Source organism: Piliocolobus tephrosceles, chromosome 10 (assembly GCF_002776525.5).
Source record: "Piliocolobus tephrosceles isolate RC106 chromosome 10, ASM277652v3, whole genome shotgun sequence".
Lineage (NCBI taxonomy): Eukaryota > Metazoa > Chordata > Mammalia > Primates > Cercopithecidae > Piliocolobus > Piliocolobus tephrosceles.
The window spans coordinates 117,976,527-117,990,818 of NC_045443.1; positions in this window are offsets into that span (position 1 = coordinate 117,976,527).

Sequence of the window (14,292 nt, forward strand, 5' to 3'; positions counted from 1 at the left end):
TTAGCCGGGCGTGGTGGCGCGTGTCTGTAGTCCCAGCTACTCGGGAGGCTGAGGCAGGAGAATGGCGTAAACACGGGAGGCAGAGGTTGCAGTGAGCCGAGATTTCACCCCTGCACTCCAGCCTGGCGATAGAGCAAGACTCCGTCTCAAAAATAATAATAATAATAATTCCTATTCACTTGTTATTTGTGTTTGTCTCCTGCTAGACTCTAGGCTTCAGAAAGGTGGAGGCCATTTGCTCATTGTTCTATCCCAGTGCTGGCATACAACAGGTGCTCAATAAACATCTGTTGGGTGAATAACATTTATTAAGCACACACTTAATGAATTAGCCTTAGCACTGCATTAACTGAAGTTGGGAAGAAAGAGGTTAAGAGAAAAAAAGCAGCTGGGCATGGTGGCTCACACCTGTAATTCCAGCACTTTGGGAGGCCGAGGCAGGTGGATCACCTGAGGTCAGGAGTTCAAGATCAGCCTGGCCAACATGCCGAAACCCTGTCTCTACTTAAAATACAAAAAGTACCTGGGCGTGGTGGCACGTGCGTGTCATCCCAGCTGCTAGGGCGGCTGAGGCAGGAGGATCGTTTGAACCTGGAAGGTGGAGGTTGCACGAGCCACTGCACTCTAGTCTGGGCAACAGAGGGAGACTCTGTCTCAAAAAAACAAAAGAGAAAAAAGCAGATTTAGAAGAGTCAGTTCCAGAGCTTACAACATAGATGCTGACATTTTCTTTACAAAAGCAATAGTTGGTCATTGTAGGAAAACGTCTCAAAAAGTCGAATAAATGGCCAAGCACAGTGGTTCACACCTGTAATCCTAGCACTTGGGAGGCTGAGGCAGGAGGATCACTTGAGCTCAGGAGTTCGAGACCAGCCTGGGCAACATAGTAAGACCTCTTCTTTATTTTTATTTTATTTTCTTTTTTATTGGATTTCCTTTCAGATTCAGACCTACAGATATCTTTTAAAGTAAAAAACTTATTTTAAAATGAATAAACTAAGATGAAAATTAAAATCCATAATCCAAAAATAAAAGAATGACCAGTTGTATGTTTTCCAGAGCGTTCTCTTACACACAAAAAAATACACACATAATGTTTTTAGATATAAAACGTTAAATATGTATTTGAATATTTTTGCACATTGTTTTGAAACTTGGTTTTCTCATTTACCCATTTATCACTACTTTGTTTTTTGTTTGGGTTTTTTTTTTGGGACAGGGTCTCCCTCTGTCACCCAGGCTGGAGTACAGTGGTGCAAACACAGCTACTGCAGCCTCGACCTCCCAGGTTCAAGTGATCCTCCCACCTCAGCCTCCTGAGTAGCTGGGACTACAGGTGTGCGCCACCACATCTAGTTATTGTTTTAAATTTTGTGTAGAGATGGGGGTCTCCCTGTGTTGTCCAGCCTGTTCTCGAACTCCTGGGCTCAACCAGTCCTCCAGTCTTGGCCTCCCAAAGTGGTGGAATTACAAGCATGAGCCACTGTGGCCAGCCCAGTGTGAGCATCTTTTCATGGCATTTAACATTCTTCTGAAACATCAATTCCTTGAGTAAAACAGCATTGCATCGTATAATTGTACTAGGATTTACTTAACCAATCTCCTGATAAAATTTATTTAGCTCCTAATTTTCACTACAATCAGCAATGCTAGGAGGACATCCTTGTAGCTAAATCTCGGAGCACTTCCTTAATTATTTCCTGCAGGTCAGTTCTTTTTTTTTTTCTTTTGAGACGGAGTCTCGCCCTGTTGCCCAGGCAGGAGTGCAGTGGTGCAATCTGGGCTCACTGCAAGCTCCACCTCCTGGGTTCACGCCATTCTCCTGCCTCAGCCTCCCAGTGGCTGGGATTACAGGTGCTCGCCACCACGCCCGGCTAATTTTTTGTATTTTCAGTAGAGACAGGGTTTCACCGTGTTAGCCAGGATGGTCTCAATCTCCTGACCTCGTGATCCGCCCACTTCAGCCTCCCAAAGTGCTGGAATTACAGGCGTGAGCCGCCGCGCCCGGCCCCTGACACTTAACGAGTAGAAGTGTCAGTTTAAGTGTTGTGTTAGTCCGTTCACTATGTGTTGACAAAGTGTGGTCTACAACAGCTGTATCTAGATAAATATATCATGTATATTTCATGAGTACTGAGTTGACACACAACACTGTGGGGTGGTTCCAGGCATAATTCTCCCAAATGTAGTGTCACCAACTGCCACTGATGGAATGAGAGGTTGTAGCTAGTACAAAGATTTATTTTATTATTTTATTTATATTTTTTGCAGAGACAGAGGTCTCACTTTGTTGCCCAACTTGTCTCAAACTCCCGGGCTCAAGGAATCCTCCCACCTCGACCTCCCAAAGTGCTGGGATTACAGGCGTGAGCCACCATGCCCAGCTCAGATTTCTTATTTTAATAGTTACGTATTTATGTATTAGAAAAGTATCTAATTAGCACATAAAACCTGTGATGGCTCCAATATTATTGTTTAGGATAAATAGAAGGTTTTTGTTTGTTTGTTTGTTTTGGTTTTTGGGTTTTTTTTTTGACAGAGTCTCGCTCTGTTGCCCAGGCTGGAGTGCAGTGGTGCGATCGTGGCACACCACAACCTCTGCCTCGTGGGTTCAAGCGATTCTCCTGCTTCAGCCTCCTGAGTAGCTGGGATTGCATGCCTGTACCACAATGCCCGGCTAATTTTTGTATTTGTAGTAGAAATATCATGTTGGCCAGGCTGGTCTCGAACTCCTCACCTCAAGTGATCCACCTGCCTCAGCCTCCCAAAGTGGTGGGATTACAGGCGTGAGCCAGCCCACCCAGACTTTTTTTTTTTTTTTTTTTGAGACAGAGTCTCCTTATGTCACCCAGGCTAGAGTGCAGTGGCGCGATCTTGGCTCACTGCAACCTCTGCCTCCCGGGTTCAAGCAATTCTCCTGCCTCAGCCTCCGGAGTAGCTGGGATTACATGCGCCCGCCCACCATGCCGGCTAATTTTTTGTATTTTTAGTAGAGACGAGGTTTCACCATGTTAGCCATGATGGTCTCGATCTCCTGACCTCGTGATCCGCCCACCTCAGCCTCCCAAAGTGCTGGGATTACAGGTGAGCTACCGCGCCAGGACTTTTTTTTTTTTAAGTGGGTCCACTGAAAGAAAACTATGTAGGGATGGCTGTACTACTACAAAATGCCCGTAGTCCCAGCATTTTGGGAGGCTGAGGGCTGAGGAGGGTGGATCACCTGAGGTCAGGAGTTCAAGACCAGCCTGGCCAACATGGCAAAACATTATCTCTACTAAAAATACAAAAATTAGCCGGGTGTGATGGTGCAGGCCCCATAGTCCCAGCTACTCGGGAGGCTGACATGGGAGGATCACTTGAGCCTGGGAGGCAGATGTTGCAGTGAACTGAGGTTGTGCCACTGCACTCCAGCCTGGGCAACACAGCAAGAGTTCATCTCAAAAAAAAAAAAAAAGAAGAAGATTTGAGCTAGAATTCCAGTTTTCCTTAGTTCCCAGTGGGGATCCTGGGAGAGTCTCTCTTAGCCTCAGTTTTCTCATCTGTGAGATGGGGATATTGAGGATTCTTCTCCACATGGCATGCCTGCCTGGGAGGGCTTATAAACAAAGAATTGTGACTGGGCATGGTGGTTCATGCCTATAATCCCAGCACTTTGGGAAGCCGAGGTGGGCAGATCACTTGAGGTCAGGAGTTCGAGACCAGCCTGGCCAACATGGTGAAACTCTGTCCTTACTACTAAAAACACAAAAATTAGCCAGGTGTGGTGGCACGCACCTGTAATTCCAGCTACTTGGGAGGCTGAGGCAGATAGAATCACTTGAACTCGGGAGACGAGGTTGCAATAAGCCGAGATTGGGCTACTGTACTCCAGCCTGGGCAACAGAGTGAGATACCTATCTCAAAAAAAAAAAAAAAGTTAAAGAAAACAAAGTATTATAAGGTCAAAAAGGATCTCAAGAGATTCTCCAACCTTTTCTCAGGTGAAGGGGGCTGGATTTCCACCTTCATCCTCCTCTCTATCACTTAAGGACCCCACATGTTGACCGGGTGCCCACCTGGAAGTCATCCTCTATTCTTTCCTGTCCTCGATTTCCACACCCAGTTCTGCCTGCCCATCTGCAAAGTGTAGCCCAATTCCCACCCCACCACCTCATTTTCACCTCTGCCATTATATCTCTAGGTGCACCCATGCACTGCCCTCTCTTGCTTGGGATTACTGCATGAACCTCCAAACTGGACCCCTATTGTCAATTTTCTACCCAGAAGCCAATAAGCCAATGCTATCTTTTCAATTTTTTTTTTGAGATGGAGTCTTACTGTATCGCCCAGGCTGGCGTGCAATGGCGCAATCCCGACTCACTGCAACTGCCGCCTTCCAGGTTCACGCCATTCTCCTGCCTCAGTCTCCCAAGTAGCTGGGACTACAGGCACACGCTACCACGCTAAGCTGATTTTTTTTTTTTTTTTTTAAGTAGAGATAGGGTTTTGCCATGTTGGCCAGGCTGGTCTTGAACTCCTGACCTTGGGTGATCCACCCGCCTCGGCCTCCCAAAGTGCTGGGATTACAGGCGTGAGCACCCGGCAATGTTATGTTTTGTTAAAAAAAATCAACTTTATTGGGCCAGGTGCAGTGGCTCATGCCTGTAATCCCAGCACTTTGGGATCTTGGCATAGCTGGTCTCAGATCTCGGCATAGCTGTTCACATGCCACCTCTGTGGGTCCTGAACATGTTATCTAAAGTCTCCCCGTGCTCCACCAAATCAGATCTCCTTACCCTGGTATTTGTTGATGTTCCCCTTCTGCCATTATGTTCTGCGTTTATGTGTGTAATTGTTTATTATTTGTCTCTGCCTCCCCCATTAAAATGTCAGGGCTATGAGAACAAGAACTATGTCTGTCTTGTTTGCTGCTTTTTCACCAGCATCTGGAATGGTAGGTTTGAGTAACTATTTTTGAACGAATGAAAGGCTGGCGACATGGAGACACCAGGAGATGAGTGAACTGGGCTGCATAATTAGTTGTAGCATCAGGATGAAAACCCCAATATCCTGGCCCCCCGCCTAAACTTCTCTCCTCTTTCTCAGGCCATTCACAGATCTTCCCAGGACTGACACCCCAGACAGTACAGGGGTCTTAACTGCAGTGCTATTTTTTTGTTTTCCCCCGCAAGATGGAGTCTTGCTCTGTCGCCCAGAGCTGGAGCGTGATGGTGCCATCTCGGTTCACTGCCTCCTAGATTCAAGCAATTCTCCTGCCTCAGCCTCCCAAGTAGCTGGAATTACAGGCGTGAGCCCACCATGCCCGGTTAATTTTTGTATTTTTAGTAGAGATGGGGTTTCACCAAGTTGGCCAGGGTGGTCTCGAACTCCTGACCTCGTGATCCGCCTGCCTCAGCCTCCCAAAGTGTTGAGATTACAGGCGTGAGCCACTGCGCCCAGCCGCAGTGCTGTTTTTAAGAGCAAGAGACTGGAAACAACTCAAATATCCATCAATAGGGGGTTGGTTAATTAAATCACATACAGTCCTACAATGGAAAATTATCTAGCCACAGAAAAGATCCCAGGAGGCCGGGCGCGGTGGCTCAAGCCTGTAATCCCAGCACTTTGGGAGGCCGAGACGGGCGGATCACGAGGTCAGGAGATCGAGACCATCCTGGCTAACATGGTGAAACCCCGTCTCTACTAAAAATACAAAAAACTAGCTGGGCGAGGTGGTGGACGCCTGTAGTCCCAGCTACTCCGGAGGCTGAGGCAGGAGAATGGCGTAAACCCAGGAGGCGGAGCTTGCAGTGAGCTGAGATCCAGCCACTGCACTCCAGCCTGGGCGACAGAGCAAGACTCCGTCTCAAAAAAAAAAAAAAAAAAAAAGATCCCAGGAAGCTCAAATGTACTGATATGAAACAGCCTCCAAGATCTGAAAAAATAACACTGAAAAATGTAGGTAACATGTGTATCATTTGTGGGAAAAAGTGGGATACAATATGTTTATAAGATACTTATACAGGCCAGGTATGGTGGTTCACGTCTGTAATCCCAGCACTTTGGGAGGCCGAGGCAGGCAGATCACCAGGTCAGGAGGTCAAGACCAGCCTGGCCAACTTGGTGAAACCCCATCTCTACTAAAAATACAAAAATTAGCTGGGCGTGGTGGCTCACACCTGTAGTCCCAGCTACTCGCGAGGCTGAGGCAGGAGAATCGCTTGAATCCGGAGAGGGAGGTTGCATTGAGCAGAGATCAAGCAATTGGGAAATAAGAGTGAAACTCCGTCTCAAAAAAAAAAAAAAAAAAAGATACTTACACAAGGCTGGGTGCAGTGGCTCACGCCTGTAATCCCAACACTTTGGGAGGTCAAGACAGGTGGACTGCTTGAGCCCAGGAGTTTCAGACCAACCTAGGCAACATGGTGAAAACCCATCTCTAAAAAAATTACAAAAAAGTTAGTCAGGCATGGTGTTGGGTGCCGTAGTCCCAGCTGCTCCGGAGACTGAGGTAGGAGGATCACTTGAGTCCAGGAGGTGGAGGATGCGGTGTGCCACTATACTCCAGACTGGAGGGCAGAGTGAGGCCGTGTCTCAGAAAAAAAAAAAATACAAGTTGGAACAACTCTGGAAGAATGCACACTACCAGTGTTATCTGGCTAGGGGTGGGGCTGGAGGAATGGGGTGGCTGGGAATCAAGAGTAGAAAGGAGATTTCACTAAGTACTCTTTCGCATAGTTTGATTTTTTTTTTTAAGGGGCGGAGTCTTGCTCTATCTCCAGGCTGGAGTCCAATGGCACCATCTCGGCTCATTGCAACCTCCGCCTGCTGGGTTCAAGTGATTCTCCTGCTTCAACCTCCTGAGTCGCTGGGATTACAGATGCGCACCACTGTTCCCGGCTAATTTTTTTGTATATTTAGTAGAGATGGGGGTCTCACCATGTTGGCCAGGTTGGTCTCAAACTCCTAACCTCAGGTAATCTGCCCGCCTTGGCCTCCCAAAGTGCTGGGATTATAGGTGTGAGCCACTGAGTTTGGCCTACATATGTAACTTAATCTATTGCTAAAATAGGCCATGCACAGTGGCTCACACCTGTAATCCCAGCATTCTGGGAGGCCGAGGCAGGCGGATCACAAGGTCAAGAGTTCTAGACCAGCCTGGCCAACATGGTGAAACCCCCGTCTCTACTAAGAATACAAAAATTAGCCTGGCATGGTGGTGCATCCCTGTAATCCCAGCTACTGGGGAGGCTGAGGCAGGAGAATTGCTTGAACCCAGGAGTGCGAGGTTGCAGTGAGCCGAGATCACACTACTGCAGTCCAGCCTGGGCAACAAGAGGGAGACTCTGTTTCAAAAAAATAAAATAAAATAAAATAAAAAATTTTTAAAAAGTACATTTAGGCCGGGCGCGGTGGCTCAAGCCTGTAATCCCAGCACTTTGGGAGGCCGAAACGGGCGGATCACGAGGTCAGGAGATCGAGACCATCCTGGCTAACACGGTGAAACCCCGTCTCTACTAAAAATACAAAAAATTAGCCGGGCGAGGTGGCTGGCGCCTGTGGTCCCAGCTACTCGGGAGGCTGAGGCAGGAGAATGGCGTGAACCCGGGAGGCGGAGGTTGCAGTGAGCTGAGATCCAGCCACTGCACTCTAGCCTGGGCGACAGAGCAAGATTCCGTCTCAAAAAAAAAAAAGTACATTTAAAACAATGTCACTACTGGCCGGGTGTGGTGGCTGGTGCCTATAAGCTCAGCATTTAGGGAAGCCAGGCGGGAGGATTGCTTGAGTTCAGGAAAACAGCCCATCTCCACAAAACCTTAAAAAATTATCCAGTTGTAGAGCTGCCAACTTGTAGTCCTAGTTACTCGGGATGTTGAGGAAGGAAGATTGCTTGAGCCCAGGAGTTGGAGGCTGCAGTGAGCCATGATCACACCATTACACTCCAGCCTGGGTGACAGAGCCAGTCCTTGTTTCAAAAAAGAAAGAAAGAAAGGGAGGGAGGAGGGAAAAGGGGGGAAGGAAGGATGGAAGGAAGGAAGGGAGGGAGGGGGGAAGGGGGAAAGAGAAATAGAAAGAGAGAGAGCCAGGCTGCGAGCGGTGGCTCATGCCTATAATCCCAGCACTTTGGGAGGCTGAGGCGGGCAGATCACGAGGTCAGGAGATCGAGACCATCATGGCTAATACAGTGAAACCGGTCTCTACTAAAAATACAAAAAATTAGCCGGGCGTGGTAGCACATGCCTGTAGTCCCAGCCACCCAGGAGGCTGAGGCAGGAGAATCACTTGTACCCAGAAGGCGAAGATTGCAGTGAGCTGAGATCGCGCCAGTGCACTCCAACCTAGGCGACAGAGTGAGACTCTATCTCAAAAAACAGAAAGAAAGAAAAGAAAAGAAAGGCAGTACAGACACCAACAAGAGGGGCCTCAACCGCTCAAGCATGATTCAACTGAGACTTAAAAATGTTTCCTGGAAAAGAACTAACCCTGGCCTGATTTTTTGCGAAAGGGAGGCTGTGGGAAGAGCATTCTGGAAGGAGGGGTTGGTATTTGGAAAGGTATGCTGAGGGCCCCAGAATAGGAGTAGTTTCCAGCCCCCTCCAGCTTATCTCAAGGAGGAGCCTCATGGCTCAGAGGGTGGGTCCTACCAGACACTTTGGCCCTCTGGGAGAGACCCCTGGTGTCCAGGAAACCCAAAACAGGCAAGGGTTTCAATCCCAGTTCTGGCAGGGCGTGGTGGCTCATGCCTATGATCCCAGTACTCCCCAGGCCAAGGCGGGTGGATCACTTGAGCTCAGGAGTTCGAGACCAGCCTGGGCAACATGGCGAAACCCTGTCTTTACCGAAAATACAAAAAATTAGCCAGGCGTGGTGGTGGGTGCCTGTGGTCCCAGCTACTCGGGAGGCTGATGTGGGAGGATGGCTTGAGCTCAGGAGGCGGAGGTCCCATCAGCTGAGATTCCACCACTGCACTCCAGCCTGAGTGACAGAGTGAGACCCCCTCTTTAAAAAAAAAAAAAAAACCCCAGTTCTGTTTGCCAACTGTGTAGTCTTCGGCATGATAGCTCACCTTTCACCTTTCTGAGCCTCGCTTTTCTCTTTTTTTTTTTTGAGACAGAGTCTTGCTCTGCCCCCAGGCTGGAGTGCAGTGGCCAGATCTCAGCTCACTGCAAGCTCCGCCTCCTGGGTTTACGCCATTCTCCTGCCTCCGCCTCCCAAGTAGCTGGGACTACAGGCGCCCGCCTCGTCGCCCGGCTAGTTTTTTGTATTCTTCAGTAGAGACGGGGTTTCACCGTATTAGCCAGGATGGTCTCGATATCCTGACCTTGTGATCCGCCCGTCTCGGCCTCCCAAAGTGCTAGGATTACAGGCTTGAGCCACCGTGCCCGGCCGTTTTTTTCTATTTTTTAGTAGAGACGGGGTTTCACCGTGTTCGCCAGGATGATCTCAATCTCCTGACCTCGTGATCCGCCCGCCTCGGCCTCCCAAAGTGCTGGGATTACAGGCTTGAGCCACCGCGCCCGGCCGAGCCTCGCTTTTCTCATTGGCAAAATGGGAGTGAGGTTCTACAGGTCTAATACTTAGTAGTTGTGTGATTTGAGGCCAACTGACTTGACCACTCTGAGCCTCAGTTGCCTTATTTGAAAATCTGGATAATAAAACATATATATGCCTTCCATGGCTGTCATGTGGATTTAACAACAAAAACAAAAATGCATGAAAGGGGCTGAGAAATTGTAGCTATTAGCATCATCGAAGAACAGAGGTGAGACTTTAGGGCTAAGAGGGAAAAGGACAGGTTTGGGGATTTGTCTGGCCAACCAAGTGCTGAATCGAGTTGTTGTAAATTAATAATAATTATTATTGTTATTGCCGGGCGCGGTGGCTCACGCCTATAATCCCAGCACTTTGGGAGGCTGAGGCAGGAGAACCATGAGGTCAGGAGATCAAGACCATCCTGGCTAACACAGTGAAACCCCGTCTCTACTAAAAATACAAAAAATATTAGCCAGGCATGGTGGTGGGCGCCTGTAGTCCCAGCTACTCGGGAGGCTGAGGCAGGAGAATGGCGTGAACCTGGGAGGCTGAGCTTGCAGTGAGCTGAGATTGTGCCACTGCACTCCAGCCTGGGCGACAGAGCAAGACTCCGTCTCAAAAATATATATATTATTATTATTATTGAGAACACATTGTTTAACATGTGTAAGGTGTCATGTTAAGTCTTTAAAACCTAATGGGTGTTTTATGTCTAATTTACAGGCCAGGAAACTGAGGCTTATTAAGTAAAGTCACCTGCCCCCAGCTACAGCTACAAAGTGGAAGAGTCAGGATTCAAACCCAAGACTGTCTGACCCATGAAGGGAAGTGTGGGGGTTGTGCCACAGCGTTTGGGCGAGTCCAGGATTCCCAGCTGACTTGGACACAGTGCCTTGGGAAGGCTCTGGCTGCCTCCGAATTTGGGAGAAGGACACAGTCTGGGTTACTGTCCTGCATAAAACCTTCATGACACCAGAATAAAGCCCAGTGGCTCTTCATAATCTCATTAGAGGACCCAGTATGTGCCTCCTCACCAACTCTCTCTACTTCCTCCCTTCTCAGCTCCACTCACTGGGAATGATTTTCAGGTTGTTCAATAAGCCTTGTTGGACTGGGCTTGGTGGCTTATGCCTGTAATCCCAGCACATTGGGGAGGCCGAGGTGGGTGGACCACTTGAGGTCAAGAGTTTGAGACCAGCCTGGTCAGCATGGCGAAACCCCATCTCTACTAAAAATACAAAAATTAGCTGGGCGTGGTGGCGCATGCCTATAATCCCAGCTACTCAGGAGGCTGAGGCAGGAGAATCACTTGAACCCAGGAGGCAGAGGTTGCAGTAAGCTGAGATCGTGCCACTGTACTCCAGCCTGGGAGACACAGCAAGACTCCATCAAAAAAATAAAAATAAAAAAATATAAAAAATTGGCCATGGTGGCCAGGTATGGTGGCTCCCGCCTGTAATCCCAGCACTTTGGGAGGCCAAGGCAGGTGGATCACCTGAGGTCAGGAGTTCAAGACCAGTCTGAACATGGAGAAAACCGGTCTCTACTAAAAATACAAAATTAGCCGGGTGTGGTGGTGCATGCCTGTAAGCCCAGCTACTCGGGAGGCTGAGGCAAGAGAATCGCTTGAACCTGGGAGGCGGAGGTTGCAGTGAGCTGAGATCGTGCCATTCCACTCCAGCCTGGGCAACAAGAGTGAAACTCTGTCTCAAAAAAAAAAAAAAAATACAAAAAATACAAAAATTAGCTGGGCATGGTGATGCATGCCTGTAGTCTCCTCAGGTATTTGGGAGGCTAAGACACGGGAATCACTTGAACCCGGGAGGCAGAGGCTGCAGTGAGTCGAGATTACGCCACTGTACTCCAGCCTGGACAACAGAGAGAGACTCTATCTCAAAAAAAAAAAAAAAAAAAAAAAGACAAAAACAAACAAACAAGACACCAGGCATGGTGGCTCACGCCTCTAATCCCAGCACTTTGGGATGTTGAAGTGGGTGGATCACTTGAGGTCAGGAGTTTGAAACCAGCCTGGCCAACATGGTGAAACCCCATCTCTCCTAAACTACAAAATTAGTTGGGCGTGGTAGCCCACACCTGTAATCCCAGCTACTTGGGAAGCTGAGGTAGGAGAATTGCTTGAACCTGGGAGGCGGAGCTTGCAGTGAGCCAAGATGGTGCCACTGGACTCCAGCCTGGGTGACAGACTGAAACTCCAGCTCAAAAAAGACAGAAAAAGAAAAAAAGGCTGGGCACAGTGGCTCACGCCTGTAATCCCAGCACTTTGGGAGGCCGAGGCAGGCGGATCACCTGAGGTCAGGAGTACTAGACCAGCCTGGCCAACATGGTGGAACCCTGTCTTTACTAAAAATACAAAAATTAGCCGGGCGTGGTGACCAACACCTGTGAGCTCAGCTACTCGGGAGGCTGAGGCCAGAGAATCGCTCAAACCCAGGAGGTGGAGGTTGCAGTGAGCCAAGATTGCGCCACTGCACTCCACCCCAGGCAACAGAGCGAGACTCCATCTCAACAACAACAACCACAACCAAAAGGCCACATATTCCTGTCTCCAGGCCCCCTGCCAGTGCTATTACTGCTGCTAAAATCCATCCTGCCCTCTTTGACCTGGTTAATGCCTCTCCTCCTTCAGTTCACAGCTTAGCTACCCCCTTCTTCAGGAAGCCCTCCTTGAAACCACCCAGGCTTAGCTAGTCAGTCCCATGACCACCCCACCTCCACTAAAGTACTTAACTCTGAAACAGGCACCAAAGGAAGCACTCTTCCCATATCATCTCACTTAATACTCACCAAATCTCTGGCCGGTCACAGTGGCTCATGCTTGTAATCCCAGCACTTCGGGGGGCTGAGGCAGGTGGATCATGAGGTCAGATCAAGACCATCCTGGCTAACACGGTGAAACCCCGTCTCTACTAAAAATACAAAAAAAATTAGCCGGGCATGGTGGTGGGCACCCGTAGTCCCAGCTACTTGGGAGGCTCAGGCATGAGAATCGCTTGAACCCGGGAGGCGGAGGTTGCAGTGAGCTGAGATCGCGCCATTGCACTCCAGCCTGGACAGCAGAGCGAGACTCCGTCTTAAAAAAAACAAAAACAAAAAAATACTCACCAAATCTCTCTGGTAGTGGGTCTCATCCTTGGAGAAACATTGGAAGCTTTAATACACATTTTTTTGCCCTGACCCATTCCTCAGAAATTCTGATTTAATGGGTTTGGAATGCAGCCGGGGCCCAGGGATTTTTGTAAAGCTCCTCAGGTGGTTTTCATGTGCACATAGTCAGGGTGGAGAACTGCTGAACTCTGAGATAGAATCAGGACTCTTTTTGTTTTTACAGCCAGGGACACTGAGGCACGAGAGGGTAGGTGAGGGTAGGTGAGTGAAGGTAGGTGAGGGTAGGTGAGTGGTCATGCAAGTAGAGAATAATGAAGCAAGGTCTTGAACCCAAGTCTGGCTTCAAAGTTTCATGAGGAAAAAAAAAAATCAGTTGGCCTCAGTTAATTTCCCAGCGATGGAGAAACTGTAGAACTTAGAGCCAGCTCTGTTTTGAGACAGACACTGAGGGCCCCTTGGGCACGGGATATTTTTATCCTAGAAGCTGGTGATTCTTGCTAACATTCTGCAGTGCCTTGAACACTGAGCAGATTGTTTAGGGGTCTGTGGGCCCTTTCCCTGCTGAGATAGCCCTTGTAGTAGGACTTTTCCATCCCCTGGAGCCAGCGGGTGGGAGGGTGGGTGGGGGTTGGCCTCATGGCGGGTGGGGTGGCTAATGTATCCAAGGATATTCCCTATATGGTGGAGAGGGAGAAAGTAAGTTTTGGATGAGTCCAGATTTCTCCTCCCTCTGAGACATTTTATCTCACCCAACTCAGCCCCTTCTCCCTTCTCTCTGCCTGGAAAGCAGCTGGAAGACAAACCTCGGTTGAAGCTGGATTGTACAGTCAGCGCCTCAGGAGAATGGGCGCACGTTTACCCTCCCGCTTCTTCCCCTCCCTGACGACCTGTGACAGTCCCATGAAAGCTGCAGAACACTTACAAATGTATGCATCAGGTCGGGCATGGTGGCTCACGCCTGTAATCCCAGCACTTTGGGAGGCCGAGGCAGGTGGATCACAAGGTCAGGAGTTCGAGACCAGCCTGGCAAATATGGCAAAACTCCATCTCTACTAAAAATACAAAAATTAGCTGGGTGTGGTGGCACATGCCTGTAATCCCAGCTATTTGGGAGGCTGAGGTGAGAGAATCACTTGAACCCAGGAGGTGGAGGTTGCAGTGAGCCAAGATCTCACCATTACACCCTAGCCTGGGCAACAGAGCAAGACTCCATCTCAAAAAAAAAAAACAAAAAAAAAAAACTGTATGTCAAACCTTCTCCAGATGTCCTCATATGTGGCTTTTTGGGCAAATACATTGGTACAATCTTAGGGGTGCCAGTATGGGGATATCCCTTAAAATGCAAATGAGCATGGCCTTTGAGGAGGCAATTCTACCTATAGAAATTTTCCCCAGGCCCAGATTACCTGAGGCCAGGAGTTCGAGACCAGCCTGACCAACATGGTGAAACCCCGTCTCTACTAAACATACAAAATTAGCCGGGCGTGGTGGCAGGTGCCTGTAATCCCAGCTATTCGGGAGGCTGAGGCAGGAGAATTGCTTGAACCTGGGAGGCGGAGGTTGCCATGAGCCAAGATCACACCACTGCACTCCAGCCTGAGCAACAAGAGCGAAACTCCATCTCAAAAAAGAAATTTTCCCCAGGCCTGCGTG